The sequence below is a fragment of the Pseudophryne corroboree genome, chromosome 2 (genome assembly GCF_028390025.1).
Source record: "Pseudophryne corroboree isolate aPseCor3 chromosome 2, aPseCor3.hap2, whole genome shotgun sequence".
NCBI classification, from domain to species: Eukaryota; Metazoa; Chordata; class Amphibia; order Anura; family Myobatrachidae; genus Pseudophryne; species Pseudophryne corroboree.
The window spans coordinates 887,941,461-887,966,911 of NC_086445.1; the positions used below are offsets into that span (position 1 = coordinate 887,941,461).

Here is a 25,451-nt window from a genome sequence, read left to right on the forward strand (position 1 = left end):
TTTATTTTGTTATATACACTGCACAGCAGATAAAATACATATACAACAATTTGTCAAAAAAGTGTGCGACAATTTCTGAGTGATGGAATATTAGCTATGAACACTCACCATAGAAATGAACTGTTGAAATGAACTACAGTATTTTTCCTTTATAAAACAAAACCATTCTTTCCTATATACTTAATACGATGTATTTTAAATGACCTTGTTACCCAAGAAAATAAAAATATCAGTTTATAGGAGATTTCAGAGCTTTATTATATCCTATGGTTAACTATTTTAGTTACCTACATTACCTACTATACAAAAGCCCCATCCTATTCAAACGAATCAATCCAATTCCCTGTGAATATATTGCGGGTGTGATTCAGCATGGCAAAAGCCGCACTTTACGGCAGCCTGAACTCGCACAAACCTGCCCAATAGGGCTGTGAGCAGTGTTGTGCAAATTTGGGCTGAAATCAGGCCAAGAGGGCAGCGAAATACAGTACCATTGCCGCCATTGAAATGATGTGGCAACTCGCACCCTCCACCCGGAATTGGATTAACCCGCTAAGTGTATGCGATGTACTGTAAAATTCGAATATCTGGTTTGGTCAGTGGTCACTAAGGTCCATTAATACTTTACGTAATTTATTAAGAGTGAAAATGTTTTTTTACTTTTTTTTTCTTTGTAAATTAAATAGTTTTTCTGCCGCAGGTTACATTGGTTTCCACAGGGAAACATCGGGTGTAGAGTGGATTTTGATCCAGAGGCACCAACAGGTTAAAACTGTATGCTTTCCCAGGATGCATTGGGGCCTCCTCTATAACCCCGCCTCCAGGCACTGTGAGCTCAGTTTTCAGTTGGTGTCTGCAGCAGAAGGTCACTTAACAGGGGGGCTGCACTGGGCAGCCCTGAAAAAGCTTTCTCTGACAGAAAATTTCATCAAAACTGGGCTGTCAGCGCTGGATGTCATGGTGACACTTCAGCGCTGCAGCTCCATCACCTTCCAAGCGGCGTTGCATACTCCCACGGCCTGTTTCCGGGTACTTGCAGCAGAGACGCTCCGGCTTTAGGCACATGGTCGCAGTCGCTCTCCTGGTTCACGTGGCTACAACAGGGAGGAAGTAAGAGGGTACCCCAGACGGGACCCGCCATTAAATTGCGTTCCATCTGTGACCTAGGGAGATGGGTCCCGGCGCTGGCGTGGACACTGTCACCGAGCTGGGACCCCACTAGACCACCAGGGCAATAGAGCACAGGTTGGGTGTACTAACGCCCCATTTAATAAGGCTCGTAAGTACCTGGGGTGAAATTCCAGCACAGGGGAGCCGGCGCTTGACCTGTAGCCTCTCCATGGCCCAGGCCGACATCTGTACATATACTAGTGCAGTGCAGTTTTATTGTCATAATAATTAACTGCATTGCCTGTGATTGTGTGTGCTTGTATCTGCTGTGTGGTTTAACTTTTGGTGTTTCCCAGATATACTGTATCTATCACTATATTCTGTACCCTAAGAAACTAGGTGCATCAGGGTCATATATATAGTGCGTCACAGTATTTACCCATTACGTGTATTCTACTGTGTACTCAGTCACATAATACCGGATTAATCGCTGGTGTTGTGTACTGTGTCTACAGTCACATACTAATGGATTTATTTGCAGATATTGTACTCTGGATTTATCGTTGTTGCATTTGTATACAATGTCTAACAAGAAGGGCAGTAAGTCTGTGGATGCTCCTGCATCATGCAGAGCATGCGCCAAAGATTTACCAGAGGGGGAAGCTGTGTGTGATGATCTGTGTACTAGGAGTCATACATCACTCAGTCAGTCCGCAGCTCCTCTAACCAATCAGGAGCCACCTGGGCTGCGTTCACAAACCTACTGGGCACTCTGATGGAATGCCTTATGCCGCCTATGGTACCACCTGTGCCATTACAGCCACAAATTTCCCCTATGGTTAATCCGCCTTGGGCGGAAAATTTGTCTAACCGATTGCAGCAATTAAATCATTCCTTTATCAGGCAAAAATCTGCTCCAGGTCACTCTCATGTCTCTGGGTCATCTACGCTGGCTGCTTCCTCCTCACAATCCACTAATCTCTCAGATGTTTCATCTGAAGAGGAGGGGGAGCATACTGTCCTGTCAGACACTGAATCAGGTGTTTCTGATGAGCATTCTCCATTGCAAATTGATGTCCCTGCCCTTGTGGTTGATATTAAGCAAATCTTACAAATCACTGATGATGAGGATTCCACTACTGTGGCTAAGAACACTGATATGTTTAAATGGCAGAAGGTGGTTAAAAATCTATTACCCCATTCTGACCATTTGGTGACCATCAGGCAGGAGCCCTGGTCTAATCCAGGGAAGAAATTCCCTCTGTCTAAATGTGCCTTGGCTCGCTATCCTTTCCCTGCAGAGTTATGTAACAGGTGGGAAAATTCACCGCCGGTGGATTCTCATGTCACCTGCCTAGTAGTGTCATCCACTCTGCCTGTCACCATTGTCACTTCACTGAAGGACAGATAAGTGTGTGGAGGGATGCCTGAAGTCTATTTACTCCCTTACAGGTGTATACCTTACAGGTATAGACCCACTATTGTGGCCTCTTGGGCTGCAAAAGGAATTGAAGGATGGGTTCAGGCATTAGAGGAAAAGCTGCCTGAGTATATATCTGACAATGCCAGACAATACCTGTCTCATATTACCACCGCCGCCTATAACATTCAGGAGGCGTCCTCTGAGGCGGGTGTGTTGGCAGCCAAGGCGTCGACTACGTCTGTCCTGGCTCGACGTATTCTGTGGTTGAGGTCATGGAAGGCGGACCTAGACTCCAAAAAGACCTTGGAGGTACTCCCCTTTAAGGGGGACATTTTGTTTGGGGAAGACCTAAATAAAATTGTGTCTGAATTGGCGGCTGCTAAGACTGCCTTTCTCCCAAATACGAATCCTTCTGCATAGAAACTCCCAAGTTTTCCTCAGTCATCTGCAACTGACGGTAAGCTTCCTACAAGCCCACGGGTGGCTCATCAATTGGAAGAAATCCTCGCTGGTCCCAGCTCAGAGCATAGTGCAGCTGGGGCCACTCCTGGACACACACACAGTCAACGACTGTTTTTGTCTCCAGAAAAAAGTCCTGAGACTTCAAGACAGGATAAGATGCTTCCTTTGTCGCCCCAGAGTGTCGATACACTCAGCGATGCAAGTAATTTTTCTAGATGGTATCGGCATTTAACATGATAGAGTACGCTCAATTTAATTCTCTCCCTCTGCAGATATTATTTCCTTTCCAAGTGGGACAGCCTACCTCATTGGATCAGATCTCACATGATCACTTTGACTCCGGTGGTTCCTCTGTCGCTGACCTGGTGGCTACAGGACCAGCAATTGAGCAGGGGCCATACCGTCTGGATCTCCGACTGGGTCTTGGTGACAATGGATGCCAGTCTGAGGGGATGGGGAGCGGTGTTGGAGCTGGACCCAGGAGGAGTCCATCCTCCGAATAAACATTCTGGAGTTGCGGGCGGTGTTCAATGCATTGACTCTTGCCCTGCGTCTGGTACAGAACAGGCCGGTTCAAGTACGGTCAGACAAGGCCACTACGCTGGCATACATAAACCATCAAGACGGCACTCAAAGCCGCATGGCTATGATGGAAGTGTCAAAAATCCTTTGTTGGGTGGAGCGCCATCTGCCAGCAATATCGGCAGTGTTCATTCCAGGCATTCTAAACTGGGAAGTGGACTTCATCAATCGCCAGGATGTGCATGCCGGAGAGTGGAGTCTTCATCCAGAAGTCTTTCAACTCCTAGTGGATAAGTGGAGCCTACCAGACCTAGACCAGATGGCATCTCAACACAATCACAAGGTTCCGGTCTTCGGATCAAGGACCAGGGATCCTCAAGCAGCATTACATGGCTATTACATGGAACTTTTGGCTGCCCTTCATGTTCCTTCCAGTGTCACTCCTGCCCAGGGTCCTGTAGAAGGAGGATTTCTACTTCTAGTCACTCCAGCGTGGCCGAGACAGCATTGGTTCTCAGACCTGCAGGGTCTATCGACAGAGCATCCTCTTCTACTTCCTCAGTGCCCAGACCTCCTCATACAGGGCCCTTGTCTTTATCCGAACCTGGCCAGGCTAGCAACACTCCTGAGAGCCAAAGGATTCTCTGAGGCAGTCATCCAAACTATGTTAAAAGCCCGTAAACCGGCTTCAGCTTGGATTTATTACAGGGTCTGGAATTCTTACTTCACCTTGTGTGCTGATAAGAATTATGATACATACAGATTCATAACTTCCAGAATTCTGGCTTTTCTTTAAAGAGGCCTGGACTTAGGTCTTCATCTGGCCTCCCTCAAGGTTCACATATCTGCCTTGGCGGTATGGTTTCAGAGAAAAATTGCGTTTATACCCGACGTTCATACATTCACTCAGGGTGTGTTACGGATTCAGCCTCCCTATGTCCCTCCTTTGGCTCCATAGGATCTGGCTGTTGTCCTGAATGCCCTGCAAGAGTCTCCATTTGAACCTCTTGAGACGGTGGACCTTAAATGGCTCACGACCAAGGTCTTGTTTTTACTGGCTATTGCCTCTGCTAGAAGTGTGTCGGACTTAGGCGCATTGGTTGTCGTCCTTTCTAATATTTCATTGTGACCAGGCAGTTCTTAGAACTCGCCCAGGTTATTTACCTAAGGTGGTGTCATCTTTTAACCTTAACCAAGAGATTGTGGTTCCGGCCTTTATCTCTTCTGATTTGTCCTCCAAAGAGCAGTCTTTGTATGTGGTACGGGCTTTCCGTATATATGTGGAGAGGACTGCCTCTATCAGGAGGTCAGACACCCTTTTTGTCAGTTTTTTTTTTTTCAGAAACATGGCTGGCCTGCGAAAAAGCAAACCTTGACCAGATGGATTAGAATGTTGATTGCACAAGCTTATGCGCAGGCTGGTCTCCCAGCTCCTGCCGCTATTAATGCCCATTCTACTCGGTCCGTTGGATCTTCTTGGGCGGCTCGCTGTGGTGCATCCGCAGAACAATTGTGCAAGGTGGCTACGTGGTCCTCAGTCAACACGTTCATAAGGTTCTCTGCCTTTGATACTTCTGCCTCCCAGGATGCTTCCTTTGGACGCCGAGTTTTCATACCCGCTAAGGCGTGTCCCCTCCCTTGAGGAACTGCTTTAGGACATCCCCGATGTTTCCCTGTGGAAATCAATGTAACCTGCTGCAGAAAAGAAGAGTTATGGTAGACTACCATTGTTAACTCTCTTTCTGCGAGGTACATTGGGTTCCACAGGGCGCCCACCCTGACGCACCTACAGTAGCTTCTATGGGTTTGTATGGCATTAGCCGCTGGTCCCTTCTCCTGTCGTGAGAATGTGGTTCTATGTGACTAACATCTACCTTCTCTCTTACCTGCTCCTGCATTGGACTGGTTAACGAAAAGCTCACAGTGCCTGGAGGCTGGGTTATAGATGAGGGCCCAATGCATCCTGGGACAGCCTAAAGCTTTAGCCTGTTGGTGCCTCTGGATCAAGATCCACTCTACACCCCAATGTTTCCCTCTGGAACCGAATGTACCTCGCAGAAAGAGAGTTAACAATGGTAAGTCTACCATATCTCTTTTTATTTAAATACTTAATGACACATTAAAAAAAACAACAACAACAACAACAACTGAACAGTGACTTCAGCGTGACTTGAGTCCCATGACTCATTTGTAAGTGTTGTGTGATATAATGCTACTGTCAGTGAAAGCTAATCACATCTAAAAAGGATAATCGCTGATAAAGCTACATTTTTTAGCTTCAAATAGTATTAGTAACCCTTACAGTAAAAAGAATATTAGAACATGGACAGTGTTTAGCATATGCAGTACTGCAGGCAATCTCTGTATTTGACATGCCTAAAAAGCTCTGCGTCTATTTGTTAATTTCTCTTCCTTATTTCTGTTTGTTTCCTTTTTATGGTAATTAGACATTAAATAGAGAGACACGAGCATGTGGGATGTAGGGCAGTGTCAACTGACTTTTATTTGAAATTGAACAAATTCATTGTTAGAATCTGCATAATAAAATCAACAGCAGATAAAAATCAGGTCATTACATGGGCAAATGCACATCAAACCTAACTTCATGGTCGATTCTGATGCCTAGATTTTATTTTAAAAAACGCGTTCACACCCACACTCTGCAACCAATGTCTGCTTGGCACGACCACTAAGTGGATCCCCTGCTAATGAAGGAGTAGGTATTGTAATAGAGAAGGGAAGGGGGAAGGATACATGAAATAAATACGCAGGCACAGATGGGGGCAGGGCCATCTTAACAGTACTATAGGCCCTGGGCAAAACAGCGCACTGGGGCCCCTACAGTTGACACCCACTGCCTCACCCTCCCCTTCCCCTAATAGAGTCAAACCCCCAAATCATACCCCAAAGCAGACACCAACTGCCTTCTCTCTCCCTCTCTCCAATTAATACAGTCAGAGCCCAGATTGGACACCCAAATGCCACCCCCTACTTAATAAAAGCAGATCATAGATCTGACAGCCCTCCCACCCAAATTAAAAATATCAGACCCCAATTTTTTTTTTAAATCATAACTTGCAATATTGTGTTGTCTCTCCATATGCTTCTACAGGTTGAGTATCCCATATCCAAATATTCCGAAATACGGAATATTCCGAAATACGGAATTTTTTGAGTGAGACTGAGATAGTGAAACTTTTGTTTTCTGATGGCTCAATGTACACAAACTTTGTTTAATACACAAAGTTATTAAAAATATTGTATTAAATGACCTTTAGGTGGTGTGTATCCGGTGTATATGAAACATAAATTCATTCTGTGAATGTAGACACACTTTGTTTAATGCACAAAGTTATTAAAAATCTTGGCTAAAATTACCTTCAGGTTGTGTGTATAAGGTGTATATGAAACCTAAATGCATTCTGTGCTTAGACTTGGGTCCCATTGTCATAATAATAAGAATTTACTTACCGATAATTCTATTTCTCGGAGTCCGTAGTGGATGCTGGGGTTCCTGAAAGGACCATGGGGAATAGCGGCTCCGCAGGAGACAGGGCACAAAAAGTAAAGCTTTAGGATCAGGTGGTGTGCACTGGCTCCTCCCCCTATGACCCTCCTCCAAGCCAGTTAGGTACTGTGCCCGGACGAGCGTACACAATAAGGGAGGAATTATGAATCCCGGGTAAGACTCATACCAGCCACACCAATCACACCGTACAACTTGTGATCTAAACCCAGTTAACAGTATGATAACAGCGGAGCCTCTGAAAAGATGGCTCACAACAATAATAACCCGATTTTTGTAACTATGTACAAGTATTGCAGATAATCCGCACTTGGGATGGGCGCCCAGCATCCACTACGGACTCCGAGAAATAGAATTATCGGTAAGTAAATTCTTATTTTCTCTATCGTCCTAGTGGATGCTGGGGTTCCTGAAAGGACCATGGGGATTATACCAAAGCTCCCAAACGGGCGGGAGAGTGCGGATGACTCTGCAGCACCGAATGAGAGAACTCCAGGTCCTCTTTTGCCAGGATATCAAATTTGTAGAATTTTACAAACGTGTTCTCCCCTGACCACGTAGCTGCTCGGCAGAGTTGTAATGCCGAGACCTCTCGGGCAGCCGCCCAAGATGAGCCCACCTTCCTTGTGGAATGGGCCTTAACCGATTTAGACTGTGGCAGGCCTGCCTCAGAATGTGCAAGTTGAATTGTGTTACAAATCCAACGAGCAATCGCCTGCTTAGAAGCAGGCGCACCCAACTTGTTGGGTGCATACAGTATAAACAGCGAGTCAGATTTTCTGACTCCAGCTGTCCTGGAACATATTTTCAGGGCCCTGACAACTCCTAGCAACTTGGAGTCCTCCAAGTCCCTAGTAGGTGCAAGGCACCACAATAAGCTGGTTCAGGTGAAACACTGACACCACCTTAGGGAGAGAAACTGGGGACGAGTCCGCAGCTCTGCCCTGTCCGAATGGACAAACAGATATGGGCTTTTTTTAAGAAAAAACCACCAATTTGACACTCGCCTGGTCCAGGCCAGGGCCAAGAGCATGGTCACTTTTTATGTGAGATGCTTCAAATCCACATATTTGACTGGTTTTAAACCAATGTGATTTGAGGAATCCCAGAACTACGTTGAGATCCCACAGTGCCACTGGAGGCACAAAAAAGGGGTTTGTATATGCAATACTCCCTTGACAAACTTCTGGACTTCAGGAACTGAAGCCAATTCTTTCTGGAAGAAAATTTACAGGGCCGAATTTGAACCTTAATGGACCCCAATTTGAGGCCCATAGACACTCCTGTTTGCAGGAAATGCAGGAAACGACCGAGTTGAAATTTCTTTGTGGGGCCTTCCTGGCCTCACACCACGCAACATATTTTCGCCACACGTGGTGATAATGTTGTGCGGTCACCTCCTTTCTGGCTTTGACCAGGGTAGGAATGACCTCTTCCGGAATGCCTTTTTTCCCTTAGGATCCGGCTTTCCATCGCCATGCCGACAAACGCAGCTGCGGTAAGTCTTGGAACAGACATGGTACTTGCTGAAGCAAGTCCCTTCTTAGCGGCAGAGGCCATAAGACCTCTGTAAGCATCTCTTGAAGTTCCGGGTACCAAGTCCTTCTTGGCCAATCCGGAGCCATGAGTATAGTTCTTACTCCTCTACGTCTTATAATTCTCAGCACCTTAGGTATGAGAAGCAGAGGAGGGAACACATACACCGACTGGTACACCCACGGTGTTACCAGAACGTCCACATCTATTGCCTGAGGGTCTCTTGACCTGGCGCAATACCTGTCCCGTTTTTTGTTCAGACGGGACGCCATCATGTCCACCTTTGGTATTTCCCAACGGTTTACAATCATGTGGAAAAAAACTTCTCAATGAAGTTTCCACTCTCCCGGGTGGAGGTCGTGCTGAGGAAGTCTGCTTCCCAGTTTCCATTCCCGGGATGAAAAACTGCTGACAGTGTTATCACATGATTTTCCGCCCAGCGAAAAGTCCTTGCAGTTTCTGCCATTGCCCTCCTGCTTCTTGTGTCGCCCTGTCTGTTTACGTGGGCGACTGCCGTGATGTTTTTCCCACTGGATCAATACCGGCTGACCTTGAAGCAGAGGTCTTGCTAAGCTTAGAGCATTATAAATTTACCCTTAGCTCCAGTATATTTATGTGGAGAAAAGTCTCCATACTTGATCACACTCCCTGGAAATTTTTTCCTTGTGTGACTGCTCCCCAGCCTCTCAGGCTGGGCTCCGTGGTTACCAGCATCCAATCCTGAATGCCGAATCTGCTGCCCTCTAGAAGATGAGCACTCTATAACCACCACAGGAGAGACACCCTTGTCCTTGGATATTGGGTTATCCGCTGATGCATCTGAAGATGCGATCCGGACCATTTGTCCAGCAGATCCCACTGAAAAGTTCTTACGTGAAATCTGCCGAATGGAATTGCTTCGTAGGAAGCCACCATTTTTACCAGGACCCTTGTGCAATGATGCACTGTTTTTAGGAGGTTCCTGACTTGCTCGGATAACTCCCTGGCTTTCTCTTCCGGGAGAAACACCTTTTTCTGGACTGTGTCCAGAATCATCCCTAGGCACAGCAGACGTGTCGTCGGGATCAGCTGCGATTTTGGAATATTTAGAATCCACCCGTGCTGATTGTAGCAGTATCCGAGATAGTGCTACTCCGACCTCCAACTGTTCCCTGGACTATGCCCCTATCAGGAGATCGTCCAAGTAAGGGATAATTAAGACGCCTTTTCTTCGAAGAAGAATCATCAATTCGGCCATTACCTTGGTAAAGACCCCAGGGTGCCGTGGACAATCCAAACGGCAGCGTCTGAAACTGATAGTGACAGTTCTGCACCACGAACCTGAGGTACCCTTAGTGAGAAGGGCAAATTTGGGACATAGAGGTAAGCATCCCTGATGTCCCGGGACACTATATAGTCCCCTTATTCCTGGTTCGTTATCACTGCTCTGAGTGACTTCATCTTAATTTGAACCTTTGTAAGTGTTCAAAAACAAATTTTTAGAATAAGTCTCACCTAGCCTTCTGGCTTCAGTACCACAATATAGTGTGGAATAATACCCCTTTTCTGTAGTAGGAGGGGTAATTTAATTATCACCTGCTGGGAATACAGCTTGTGAATTTTTTCCCATACTACCTCCTTGTCGGAGGGAGACTTGGTAAAGCAGACTTCAGGAGCCTGCGAAGGGGAAACGTCTCGACATTCCCATCTGTACCCCCGGGATACTACTTGTAGGATCCAGGGGTCCTGTACGGTCTCAGCGCCATGCTGAGAACTTGTCAGACGCGGTGGAACGCTTCTGTTCCTGGGAATGGGCTGCCTGCTGCAGTCTTCTTCCCTTTCCTCTATCCCTGGGCAGATATGATCTTATAGGGACGAGAGGACTGAGGCCGAAAAGACGGTGTCTTTTTCTGCAGAGATGTGACTTAGGGTAAAAAACGGTGGATTTTCCAGCAGTTGCCGTGACCACCAGGTCCGATGGACCGACCCCAAACAAGTCCTCTTCCTGTATACGGCCATACTGTGCCGTTTGGAATCTGCATCACCTGACCACTGTCGTGTCCATAACATCTTCTGGCAGTTATGGACATCGCGTTTATTCATGATGCCAGAGTGCAAATATCCCTCTGTGCATCTCGCATATATAGAAATGCTCTATAGTCAATAAAATACTGTCCCTGTCAAGGGTATCAATATTTTTAGTCAGGGAATCCGACCAAGCCACCCTAGCTCTGCACATCCAGGCTGAGGCGATCGCTGGCCGCAGTATAACACCAGTATGTGTGTATATACTTTTTATTATATTTTCCAGCCTTGTCAGCTGGTCCTTGAGGACGGCCCTATCTATAGACGGTACCGCCACTTGTTTTGATAAGCGTGTGAGCGCCTTATCCACCTTAAAGGGTGTTTCCCAACGCGCCCTAACTTCTGGCGGGAAAGGGTATACCGCCCATAATTTTCTATCGGGGGGAACCCACGCATCATCACACACTTTATTTAATTTATCTGATTCAGGAAAAACTATGGTAGTTTTTTCACATCCCACATAATACCCTCTTTTGTGGTACTTGTAGTATCAGAAATACGTAACACCTCCTTCATTGCCTTTAACGTGTGGCCCTAATAAGGAATACGTTTGTTTATTCACCGTCGACACTGGATTCAGTGTCCCTGTCTGTGTCTGTGTCGACCGACTAAAGTAAACGGGCGTTTTAAAACCCTTGACGGTGTTTTTGAGACGTCTGGACCGTACTAATTGTTTGTCGGCCGTCTCATGTCGTCAACCGACCTTGCAGCGTGTTGACATTATCACGTAATTTCCTAAATAAGCCATCCATTCCGGTGTCGACTCCCTAGAGAGTGACATCACCATTACAGGCAATTGCTCCGCCTCCTCACCAACATCGTCCTCCTACCTGTCGACACACACGTACCGACACACAGCACACACACAGGGAATGCTCTGATAGAGGACAGGACCCACTAGCCCTTTGGAGAGACAGAGGGAGAGTTTGCCAGCACACACCAAAAACGCTATAATTATATAGGGACAACCTTATATAAGTGTTTTCCCTTATAGCATCTTAATATATATATAAGCATATCGCCAAATTAGTGCCCCCCCTCTCTGTTTTAACCCTGTTTCTGTAGTGCAGTGCAGGGGAGAGCCTGGGAGCCTTCCCTCCAGCCTTTCTGTGAGGGAAAATGGCGCTGTGTGCTGAGGAGATAGGCCCCGCCCCTTTTTCGGCGGCCTCGTCTCCCGCTCTTAACGGATTCTGGCAGGGGTTAAATATCTCCATATAGCCTCCGGAGGCTATATGTGAGGTATTTTTAGCCAAAATAGGTATTCATTTGCCTCCCAGGGCGCCCCCCTCCCAGCGCCCTGCACCCTCAGTGACTGCCGTGTGAAGTGTGCTGAGAGGAAAATGGCGCACAGCTGCAGTGCTGTGCGCTACCTTTAGAAGACTGAGGAGTCTTCTGCCGCCGATTCTGGACCTCTTCTTACTTCAGCATCTGCAAGGGGGCCGGCGGCAAGGCTCCGGTGACCATCCAGGCTGTACCTGTGATCGTCCCTCTGGAGCTGATGTCCAGTAGCCAAGAAGCCAATCCATCCTGCACGCAGGTGAGTTCACTTCTTCTCCCCTAAGTCCCTCGTTGCAGTGATCCTGTTGCCAGCAGGACTCACTGTAAAATAAAAAACCTAAGCTAAACTTTCCTAAGCAGCTCTTTAGGAGAGCCACCTAGATTGCACCCTTCTCGGCCGGGCACAAAAATCTAACAGGCTTGGAGGAGGGTCATAGGGGGAGGAGCCAGTGCACACCACCTGATCCTAAAGCTTTACTTTTTGTGCCCTGTCTCCTGCGGAGCCGCTATTCCCCATGGTCCTTTCAGGAACCCCAGCATCCACTAGGACGATAGAGAAATCTCATTATGGTATGCAATTATTCCAAAATACGGAAAAATCCGATATCCAAAATACTTCTGGTCCCAAGCATTTTGGATAAGGGATACTCAACCTGTATAAAGTTAATGTCTGCCTGCACTCTGATTGGTGGCTAGCCATCAACCAATCAGCATGCTGACAGCCATTCATGCGAGATCTGTGCATAATGTTGAGAGGCAGGCAGTGAAAGATGCTCCCTGGCTGCTCTGATTGTGGATTACACACAAAGTGGCTGTACAGCATTCTCTCTCTGCCTCCAAAGAAGAAGATGTCTTCCTCTGGGGCAGCCAAAGTGAACTAAACATACCTGCTTATATGTGCTGGAGCGCCCACCAACAGCCTCCTAAATCACAACACCTGTGTACAAACACTGCTCACCTGTGTACGGTCATGCCTGCGTCCCGCTCCCAGAAGTCCCCTCTCTGGAACGCATCCAGCCCACGGTGGAACCCACATCCGGTCCCAGCATGCCTCCGGTAAAACATCACTTCCGGCCAGCTAGCCGGGCTGCGTTCCCGACCTATCACATACTGAAATTTGTGGTTGTCATGGTAATACATTCAAACAGCTTCCATTATAGGTATACTGAAATATGGCATTGATCAAACTATCCCCGCAAATTTACTAAAATGCAATTGTGACTGCAATTAAGTCTACCTCTAAATCAGGCCCTATCTATCTATCTATCTATCTATCTATCTATCTGTCTGTCTGTCTGTCTGTCTGTCTACATATATGGGATGTAGTTATCACCAGTCACATATGCCCCTACATCCCGCCCCCTCACAATCCCAACGGTCGGCATGCATGACACCCATAGAGTTGGAATAGTAGCCGTGGCACACCCCCCCCCACCCCCACCACCTTTGCCGGCATTCTGCAGCCGGGAACCCGTCGTTTGGATGCTGACCGCCGGGATCCCGAGCGCCGACATCATGATACACACACACACACACACACACACACACACACACACACACACACACACACACACACACACACACACACACACACATATAATATAATATACACTGCTCAAAAAAATAAAGGGAACACTAAAATAACACATCCTAGATCTGAATGAATGAAATATTCTTATTAAATACTTTGTTCTTTACATAGTTGAATGTGCTGACAACAAAACCACACAAAAATTATTAATGGAAATCAAATTTATTAACCCATGGAGGTCTGGATTTGGAGTCACCCTCAAAATGAAAGTGGAAAAACACACTACAGGCTGATCCAACTTTGATGTAATGTCCTTAAAACAAGTCAAAATGAGGCTCAGTAGTGTCTGTGGCCTCCTCGTGCCTGTATGACCTCCCTACAATGCCTGGGCATGCTCCTGATGAGGTGGCGGATGGTCTCCTGAGGGATCTCCTCCCAGACCTGGACTAAAGCAGCCGCCAACTCCTGGACAGTCTGTGGTGCAATGTGGCATTGGTGGATGGAGCGAGACATGATGTCCCAGATGTGCTCAATTAGGTTCAGGTCTGGGGAACGGCCGGGCCAGTCCATAACATCAGTGCCTTTGTCTTGCAGGAACTGCTGACACATTCCAGCCACATGAGGTCTAGCATTGTCCTGCATTAGGAGGAACCCAGGGCCAACCGCACCAGCATATGGTCTCACAAGGGGTTTGAGGATCTCATCTCAGTACCTAATGGCAGTCGGGCTACCTCTGGCGAGCACATGGAGGGCTGTGCGGCCCCCCAAAGAAATGCCACCCCACACTATTACTGACCCACTGCCAAACCAGTCATGCTGGAGGATGTTGCAGGCAGCAGAACATTCTCCTTAGCGTCTCCAGACTCTGTCACGTCTGTCACATGTGCTCAGTGAGAACCTGCTTTCATCTGTGAAGAGCACAGGGCGCCAGTGGCGAATTTGCCAATCTTGGTGTTCTCTGGCAAATGCCAAACGTCCGGCACGGTGTTGGGCTGTAAGCACAACCCCCACCTATGGGCGTCGGGCCCTCATACCACCCTCATGGAGTCTGTTTCTGATCATTTGAGTAGACACATGCACATTTGTCTGCGGGGAGGGGGACCAACCTTTGGCGCTACAGGTTTTGAACTTAGGGATAGTGATTTGTTCGTAATGGAACACAATTTTCGGCAGATAATACAGTGGGTGTGTACAATATATATGAGTGTGATGGAAATATATAAAGGCAATAGGGTGTCTATGGGTGTGATAATGGGTGTGTGTAATATATATAGGTGTGACAAAAATATATACGGAGGCAATGGGATGTATATGGGTGTGATGAATATATATGGAGGCAATGGAATGTGTCCAGATAAAAATTGTTTATTAGGTGAAAAATGTATTTAAAGAGTTTTTGACAATATTCCTTAATAAAATTAGAAAAAGAAGGCAAATATGTTCAGTGTGGTTCTATTACATAATAAACATATGCAGCACATCAATTAAAAATAAATATAAGAAAATATAAATAAAAATTATGGAATAGAATAAAAAAATATATATAGAATAAAAATAAAATTATATATAACCAGACTTTAAATCTAATGTTAATCGATACGTGATCATTTACACTTTGCTTTTGATCATAGAGACCGGTCTCTTCTACTTTAGAGTGTTATAGGGTTATTATAGTGTGGGTCACGGCAGAGCTGTCTGTGTCCACAAAAAGGTCCGGTTTATAGTAAGTTCCTGTTGCTCCGAAAAAGGCAGTTTGTAATGGCAATGGTTTTCAGGTGAAAGTGTGTCACGGGTTGCTTACGTGTCTTCGCCCTTTTCAGGGCTGGGGAGTCCGTGGGTGTCCTATGCTGCTGCAGGTGTCCTTTTTCTTTTTTCCTTCCTCCGTATCCGCGGTTTGTTACAGGCGCCTGTAACTCCGGTTCCTTTGATGTTACCTCGTTGACGTCTTCCAGGAAGTCGGGATCTCCGGGTTTCGGGTGAGAAGAGGGGGCGTGGTCCAACGCGTTTCACTCGGCCAATGGTGCCGTGCTTCGTCAGGGACAGTGTGCTGGTGTGTGCCTCAAGCTCATTTAGATAGGGTTGAGTCTGCTGTGATTGGTTCAAAAGAGTTTCCTTTCAATCAGTGCAATTAGCACGTCTATTGTGAAAACCGTTTCTCTTCTTATCCTGTCTTTGGTTTGTTTAATAATATGGCAAGCGTGTTTTCGTCTTCAGCTTGTCATAGATAGTATCAGAATACGCATTGCAAGTTTCTGATAGTAAATAGTAACAAAATACACATTGTAAGTTTCTGATACATTCGATTCATCTGCAACATAGTGTCTAAAATGCTTTTTTGTAAAGTCGCTGTTGTTTCACAGAGGGACTTATAAGAAAACTATGTTTGTTATATATGCATATACATGGTTTTTATGAGAGAAGAAGCATAATTAGGTTGTAGTTATACACGGATAGGGATATATATGTTATGTATGCATACACATGGTTTTTATGAGTGAAGAAGAAAAATTAGATAGAAGTTATATACGGATTGGAATATATATGAATATAAGTATTATACTGAAATAGGGGAAGAAAATAGTAATTGTATTAAATGTCTATATAGAGGATGTTCTAAGTTCCTAGTGTTATTTATGATAGGTCTGTGATGCATGTTCAAGTCTATTTGGGTATGATATTTAAAGGGAGTTTGAGTTACATAGGTGAACAGTACAGTGATGTTACAGCAAGCATTATATAGTACTGCTATGGTGTTTAAGGGGAGTGTGTTGGGTGTCCAGATAAGTGGCATCCCGAATAACAATTTAAAGTTTTTGGATGGTATCTAGGAAAGATGTTAATATCTAAACGGACATTATAATAGCGTCATGGGAAGTGGTCCATAGTACTGGAATTATTTATAACAGGTGTATGTCACGTATTGAGATGTGGTACCTATGAAATATTTTTAAATGGTGTAGTTATGGAAATGAGTGATGAAAATTGATTAACATGCAGATGCTTATAAGTGTGAATGGGGAGTATTCAACTGGATGTTCCTTGGAGTCTTACTTTGATATTTGTTTTTCTTGTAGTTAATTTATAAGGAGTGTTTACTCTTCTTTGTTTGGTCGTGAGTTTTTAGATTGTTCCTTATTCTTTTTTGTTTTTGGTTCGTGGGTATTTTCTTCTTATTCTTTGGTTCTTCTTAGTTCGAATCTGATTGTTTTTCTTGGTTGATTGGTCTTTAAACCACTTGTGTCCCAGGTAGGCTGTCAGACATCGTCACCAGGGTTTTGCTAGAAGTAATATTACTGCACCTAAGGTTCATAGATGGTCTCCCATTCTATTACTTGTTAGGCCCAAACCTCTTTACTTCCGAGTTCGGAATGGGATCGGGTGGTTTGTGGATGGTATGGCAGTATTTATTCACTTTTTTGCAGTCCTGGTGGTGTGACTAAACCTAGTGGGTGTTTTTGTGGCATCGGTTAATCTCCCAAAAAACTGCTGAGTTCAAAGTCGATATTTAGACCCTTCGGTGTCAGGGTTTGCATGTTATAAATCCACTTTGTTTCCTCTCTTGACATGGTTCTGATGTAGTCCCCACCTCGCCAGGGTATGGTGACTTTTTTTTAATTGCTATGAAGTTTAGAAGGCTTCCATCATGGTTATGGGTTTTTTTGAAGTGATCTGAGACGCTGTGTGTTTCTACTTCGTTGTCAATATTTCTTAGATGTTCGTTTATCCTTGTTTTTAGGCTTCTTGTGGTTCGTCCTATATATTGTAGATTGCATGGACAGGTTAGTAAGTATATTACTCCTGTTGTGTCGCAGGTCATTTTTTCTTTTATCTTGAAAATTTCTTTGGTTTCATTCGATCTAAAGTTATTTGTTGGTTTGGTGCTTCTCTGTTTGCATGTTTTGCATGCTTTGCATCTTGTACAGTGATAGAATCCTGGTGTTGTATCGTTTATCCAAGTCCTTTCTTTTTCCTTTTTTTCTTCGGGTATAAAGCTGGATACTATTTCTTGTTTTATATTTGGTGCTTTCCTATAAATTAATCTTGGGCGGTCTTGTATATATTCCTTGATTTCTTCATCACGTTTGAGTAGATGCCAGTTCTTATTGATAATTCTTTCAAAGTATTTGTGCTGACTGTTGTAGTTGGTGATGAAAGTTACTTCTGTCGCTTCCTGGTTGTTTTTCTCTTTATATTTGAGGAGGTCTTCCCTTTTTGTTTCTTTTGCTACTTCTATAGCTTTATGGACGGTGTCTTTGTCGTAGTTTCTTTCTAGAAACTTCTTTTCTAGTGTCGAAATTTGGTCTTCAAAGGTGATGTTTGTGGAACAATTCCTCTTAAATCTTTTGAATTGCCCCCCAGGTATTCCTCTCAACCAGTTTTTATGGTGGTTGCTGGTTGCTGGTATGTAGTTGTTGCAGTCCACCGGCTTGTTAAAGGTTTTTGTCTGTATTGTTTTGTTTTCGATGTAGATTGTTAAATCCAGAAAGTTAATTGTTTTGAAACTGTGTGTTTCTGTGAATTCCAAGTTCAGGTTATTGCAATTGATATGTTTTGAGAATTCTATGAGTTTGTTGAGTGGTCCTGTCCAGATGACTATGATGTCATCGATATAGCGTTTCCAAAGTGCTATGTGCTCTAGTAGGCTGTTGTTTTTCCAAATGTAGTCTTCTTCCCACTGTGCCATAAATAGATTCGCGTAACTCGGTGCGAATTTCGTGCCCATAGCGGTCCCGCGGACCTGTCTGTAGTGGGTCTTGTTATACCAGAATATGTTGTGGTTGAGAATGAATTGGATACCTTCTACCACGAATTGTATCTGTTCTTCCGGTAGGTCTGACTGGTTTTCTAGGATTCGTGTGATGGCTTCACATCCTTTCTGATGGTCTATGCATGTGTATAGTGATTTTACGTCATAAGTTAATAGGATGTAGTTGTCCTCCCATTTTATTTCATCTAGTAATTTCAATATTTGAGTGGTGTCTCTGAGGTAGCTTTTTTGTGTGGTTGCGGTTTCTTGTAATATGTTGTCTATGTATTCAGATAAGTGGGTAGTGAGTGATCCGATTCCTGATACTATGGGTCGTCCTGGTGGGTTGATGATATCCTTATGAATTTTTGGTAAAAAATAGAAGACTGGCATCCTTGGGTTAGTTTGTTGGAGAAAGGCGTTTTCTTTTTTATTTAGGATTCCTTTTGTGTTCCCTTTCTTTATCAGTGTTACATATTCTTTTTTGTATAGTTCAATTGGATTATTCGTGAGTTCTTCGTAGGTGTCTTTGTCGGCTAGGAGTCTCATAGCTTCCTGATGGTATTTTTCTTTGTCCAAAATCACAATTCCTCCTCCCTTGTCTGCAGGTTTTATTACTATTTGTTTGTTCTCTTTCAGTTCTTTAAGTCCTTTTCTTTCATCGTTTGTGAGGTTGAGGGTTTGTTTATTCCTAGATGGGTTGATGTGGAGACTTTCAAGATCCCGTTCCACACATTTTTCAAATGCTTCGAGAAAGGGTCCTTTGATATGTTTTTGGTAGAATTTTGATTTTTCTTTCAGGTTGGTGTGTTTGTATTCATCTGTGTTGTTTTCGTCTATATTCGGCTCGCCTTGACCTTTCCTGTTTCTCTTAAATAATTTTTTCAGGGTTAGTTTCCTCATAAAGCAGTGTAAATCTATGAATGATTGGAATTTATTTAGTTTATTGGATGGTGCAAATTTCAGTCCTTTCCTAAGGAGGCTTCTCTGTGCATGGGTGAGTTTGTGTTTACTTAAGTTATAAATGCCTAGGGATTTTTCTTCTTCTTCTTCAAAGATTTTTCCATGTTTGTTTTTCTTTGTTTTTCTCTTGGTTTTTCCTCCTCTTGTTCCTCTTCTGATGTTTCTGTGTCTGGGCACTTCCTTTTTATCATACTTATTTTGTTTTGATCTTCTTTCTTTGTTGAGTCTGGTAGAAATTCTTCTTCCTGTATTACTTCTAAAAAAATCTCCAAATTTTCTTCTGGGTCATTTATTTCCTTTCGTGAGAGTTTCTCAAGAAGTTCTTTTGTTTTTTGTTCTTCTTGTCTCATTGCTTCAGCCATTCCTTTTCTATAATTTTCCCTTATTTTATCATATTGTGGTTCATCTGTGTAACTGAACTGTGCTCTGTTATATGGTTGATATATTCTGTCTTCTGCTGTGCTCCTCGGTGTTTGTTTGATAAGCGGTGATTTGTAGTTGTTTGGCGTATTTCCATAGTAGCCCTGATTCCTCTGTGGTCCTCTTTGTTGTTCCTGATGGTGTTGTATCCTGAAGTTTCTATTATATGTGTTATATCTTCTCTGTGTGTATTGGTAACTTTGATTGTATTGATAGTTTTGGTGATTCTTAGCTTGTCTGTTCCCATCGGTTTCTCTGTTATACTGCTGTTGTGAATTCCTATGTTTTGCCCAATCTCTCTGTTTATTTTGGTAGTCGTTCTTGTCTCTTCTAAATTTCCTTTTCTTGATTGATATAACTTCGTTTTCTAGTTTGTGTAGTTTGTTTCTTGTGGTATTTTCTAGAGTTTTGTAGTCTTCCATGTGCTCTAGAGGTTCTATCTTAGTTTTAATGTAAGAGATTTCTTTCCTGATTTTTTCCATAGATTTTTCCCTATCTTCAATGATAAGTTCCATTAGTTTGAAGGAACACTGGTCTAGGGCTAGGTCCCATTTATCTTGTAAGTTTTGTTCGTGTGGAATGAAGGTGGGGTATTTAAAAAGTCTTAGACCCCTGGGCACAATGCGGTGCTCAATGTATTTCTTCAGTGTATTGCTATCCCACCATTGTTTTGTCTCTTGGTTAAAAAGTTTCTCTAATTTGAGATAAAACGAGGTAACATCAAAGGAACCGGAGTTACAGGCGCCTGTAACAAACCGCGGATACGGAGGAAGGAAAAAAGAAAAAGGACACCTGCAGCAGCATAGGACACCCACGGACTCCCCAGCCCTGAAAAGGGCGAAGACACGTAAGCAACCCGTGACACACTTTCACCTGAAAACCATTGCCATTACAAACTGCCTTTTTCGGAGCAACAGGAACTTACTATAAACCGGACCTTTTTGTGGACACAGACAGCTCTGCCGTGACCCACACTATAATAACCCTATAACACTCTAAAGTAGAAGAGACCGGTCTCTATGATCAAAAGCAAAGTGTAAATGATCACGTATCGATTAACATTAGATTTAAAGTCTGGTTATATATAATTTTATTTTTATTTTTATTCTATATATATTTTTTTATTCTATTCCATAATTTTTATTTATATTTTCTTATATTTATTTTTAATTGATGTGCTGCATATGTTTATTATGTAATAGAACCACACTGAACATATTTACCTTCTTTTTCTAATTTTATTAAGGAATATTGTCAAAAACTCTTTAAATACATTTTTCACCTAATAAACAATTTTTATCTGGACACATTCCATTGCTTCCATATATATTCATCACACCCATATACATCCCATTGCCTCCGTATATATTTTTGTCACACCTATATATATTACACACACCCATTATCACACCCATAGACACCCTATTGCCTTTATATATTTCCATCACATCCATATATATTGTACACCCACTGTATTATCTGCCGAAAATTGTGTTCCATTACGAACAAATCACTATCCCTAAGTTCAAAACCTGTAGCGCCAAAGGTTGGTCCCCCTCCCCGCAGACTCTGTAAAACCAGGAAACAAACGAAAAGAGTTTCCTAATCCAACCTGGGCCGCTCGGCTATACAAAACACACAAGTAAACATTTTTAGGGAGCGCAGAGCACATCCCCAACTACACAGAAACGAACAAGCTCTTTTCAGTGCACTGCAGCAAACCTAGTAATGGATACAAATAAAGAACAAAGACTAGAAAAACTAGAAAACATTTTCTGTAATGAATCCAACACGGAAGAAACAGACTCATTTGTGGAAGAAGATAATTTCTGTTCATATTATCTCAAATTAGAGAAACTTTTTAACCAAGAGACAAAACAATGGTGGGATAGCAATACACTGAAGAAATACATTGAGCACCGCATTGTGCCCAGGGGTCTAAGACTTTTTAAATACCCCACCTTCATTCCACACGAACAAAACTTACAAGATAAATGGGACCTAGCCCTAGACCAGTGTTCCTTCAAACTAATGGAACTTATCATTGAAGATAGGGAAAAATCTATGGAAAAAATCAGGAAAGAAATCTCTTACATTAAAACTAAGATAGAACCTCTAGAGCACATGGAAGACTACAAAACTCTAGAAAATACCACAAGAAACAAACTACACAAACTAGAAAACGAAGTTATATCAATCAAGAAAAGGAAATTTAGAAGAGACAAGAACGACTACCAAAATAAACAGAGAGATTGGGCAAAACATAGGAATTCACAACAGCAGTATAACAGAGAAACCGATGGGAACAGACAAGCTAAGAATCACCAAAACTATCAATACAATCAAAGTTACCAATACACACAGAGAAGATATAACACATATAATAGAAACTTCAGGATACAACACCATCAGGAACAACAAAGAGGACCACAGAGGAATCAGGGCTACTATGGAAATACGCCAAACAACTACAAATCACCGCTTATCAAACAAACACCGAGGAGCACAGCAGAAGACAGAATATATCAACCATATAACAGAGCACAGTTCAGTTACACAGATGAACCACAATATGATAAAATAAGGGAAAATTATAGAAAAGGAATGGCTGAAGCAATGAGACAAGAAGAACAAAAAACAAAAGAACTTCTTGAGAAACTCTCACGAAAGGAAATAAATGACCCAGAAGAAAATTTGGAGATTTTTTTAGAAGTAATGCAGGAAGAAGAATTTCTACCAGACTCAACAAAGAAAGAAGATCAAAACAAAATAAGTATGATAAAAAGGAAGTGCCCAGACACAGAAACATCAGAAGAGGAACAAGAGGAGGAAAAACCAAGAGAAAAACAAAGAAAAACAAACATGGAAAAATCTTTGAAGAAGAAGAAGAAAAATCCCTAGGCATTTATAACTTAAGTAAACACAAACTCACCCATGCACAGAGAAGCCTCCTTAGGAAAGGACTGAAATTTGCACCATCCAATAAACTAAATAAATTCCAATCATTCATAGATTTACACTGCTTTATGAGGAAACTAACCCTGAAAAAATTCTTTAAGAGAAACAGGAAAGGTCAAGGCGAGCCGAATATAGACGAAAACAACACAGATGAATACAAACACACCAACCTGAAAGAAAAATCAAAATTCTACCCAAAACATATCAAAGGACCCTTTCTCGAAGCATTTGAAAAATGTGTGGAACGGGATCTTGAAAGTCTCCACATCAACCCATCTAGGAATAAACAAACCCTCAACCTCACAAACGATGAAAGAAAAGGACTTAAAGAACTGAAAGAGAACAAACAAATAGTAATAAAACCTGCAGACAAGGGAGGAGGAATTGTGATTTTGGACAAAGAAAAATACCATCAGGAAGCTATGAGACTCCTAGCCGACAAAGACACCTACGAAGAACTCACGAATAATCCAATTGAACTATACAAAAAAGAATATGTAACACTGATAAAGAAAGGGAACTCGAAAGGAATCCTAAATAAAAAAGAAAACGCCTTTCTCCAACAAACTAACCCAAGGATGCCAGTCTTCTATTTTTTACCAAAAATTCATAAGGATATCATCAACCCACCAGGACGACCCATAGTATCAGGAATCGGATCACTCACTACCCACTTATCTGAATACATAGACAACATATTACAAGAAACCGCAACCACACAAAAAAGCTACCTCAGAGACACCACTCAAATATTGAAATTACTAGATGAAATAAAATGGGAGGACAACTACATCCTATTAACTTATGACGTAAAATCACTATACACATGCATAGACCATCAGAAAGGATGTGAAGCCATCACACGAATCCTAGAAAACCAGTCAGACCTACCGGAAGAACAGATACAATTCGTGGTAGAAGGTATCCAATTCATTCTCAACCACAACATATTCTGGTATAACAAGACCCACTACAGACAGGTCCGCGGGACCGCTATGGGCACGAAATTCGCACCGAGTTACGCGAATCTATTTATGGCACAGTGGGAAGAAGACTACATTTGGAAAAACAACAGCCTACTAGAGCACATAGCACTTTGGAAACGCTATATCGATGACATCATAGTCATCTGGACAGGACCACTCAACAAACTCATAGAATTCTCAAAACATATCAATTGCAATAACCTGAACTTGGAATTCACAGAAACACACAGTTTCAAAACAATTAACTTTCTGGATTTAACAATCTACATCGAAAACAAAACAATACAGACAAAAACCTTTAACAAGCCGGTGGACTGCAACAACTACATACCAGCAACCAGCAACCACCATAAAAACTGGTTGAGAGGAATACCTGGGGGGCAATTCAAAAGATTTAAGAGGAATTGTTCCACAAACATCACCTTTGAAGACCAAATTTCGACACTAGAAAAGAAGTTTCTAGAAAGAAACTACGACAAAGACACCGTCCATAAAGCTATAGAAGCAGCAAAAGAAACAAAAAGGGAAGACCTCCTCAAATATAAAGAGAAAAACAACCAGGAAGCGACAGAAGTAACTTTCATCACCAACTACAACAGTCAGCACAAATACTTTGAAAGAATTATCAATAAGAACTGGCATCTACTCAAACGTGATGAAGAAATCAAGGAATATATACAAGACCGCCCAAGATTAATTTATAGGAAAGCACCAAATATAAAACAAGAAATAGTATCCAGCTTTATACCCGAAGAAAAAAAGGAAAAAGAAAGGACTTGGATAAACGATACAACACCAGGATTCTATCACTGTACAAGATGCAAAGCATGCAAAACATGCAAACAGAGAAGCACCAAACCAACAAATAACTTTAGATCGAATGAAACCAAAGAAATTTTCAAGATAAAAGAAAAAATGACCTGCGACACAACAGGAGTAATATACTTACTAACCTGTCCATGCAATCTACAATATATAGGACGAACCACAAGAAGCCTAAAAACAAGGATAAACGAACATCTAAGAAATATTGACAACGAAGTAGAAACACACAGCGTCTCAGATCACTTCAAAAAAACCCATAACCATGATGGAAGCCTTCTAAACTTCATAGCAATTAAAAAAGTCACCATACCCTGGCGAGGTGGGGACTACATCAGAACCATGTCAAGAGAGGAAACAAAGTGGATTTATAACATGCAAACCCTGACACCGAAGGGTCTAAATATCGACTTTGAACTCAGCAGTTTTTTGGGAGATTAACCGATGCCACAAAAACACCCACTAGGTTTAGTCACACCACCAGGACTGCAAAAAAGTGAATAAATACTGCCATACCATCCACAAACCACCCGATCCCATTCCGAACTCGGAAGTAAAGAGGTTTGGGCCTAACAAGTAATAGAATGGGAGACCATCTATGAACCTTAGGTGCAGTAATATTACTTCTAGCAAAACCCTGGTGACGATGTCTGACAGCCTACCTGGGACACAAGTGGTTTAAAGACCAATCAACCAAGAAAAACAATCAGATTCGAACTAAGAAGAACCAAAGAATAAGAAGAAAATACCCACGAACCAAAAACAAAAAAGAATAAGGAACAATCTAAAAACTCACGACCAAACAAAGAAGAGTAAACACTCCTTATAAATTAACTACAAGAAAAACAAATATCAAAGTAAGACTCCAAGGAACATCCAGTTGAATACTCCCCATTCACACTTATAAGCATCTGCATGTTAATCAATTTTCATCACTCATTTCCATAACTACACCATTTAAAAATATTTCATAGGTACCACATCTCAATACGTGACATGCACCTGTTATAAATAATTCCAGTACTATGGACCACTTCCCATGACGCTATTATAATGTCCGTTTAGATATTAACATCTTTCCTAGATACCATCCAAAAACTTTA

The 25,451-nt window shown here is 42.7% G+C and overlaps 1 protein-coding gene and 2 pseudogenes across 1 annotated transcript in view; 2 read left to right on the top strand and 1 right to left on the bottom strand.

Annotated features, from left to right (window-relative positions):
• Nucleotides 1-25,451, top strand: part of PITPNM3 (PITPNM family member 3) — a 1,226,694-nt gene that overhangs the window by 825,520 nt on the left and 375,723 nt on the right. The window lies entirely within an intron of this gene.
• LOC135051832 (5S ribosomal RNA) lies at nt 16,740-16,858 on the bottom strand (annotated as a pseudogene).
• On the top strand, nt 24,851-24,969 carry LOC135051833 (5S ribosomal RNA; annotated as a pseudogene).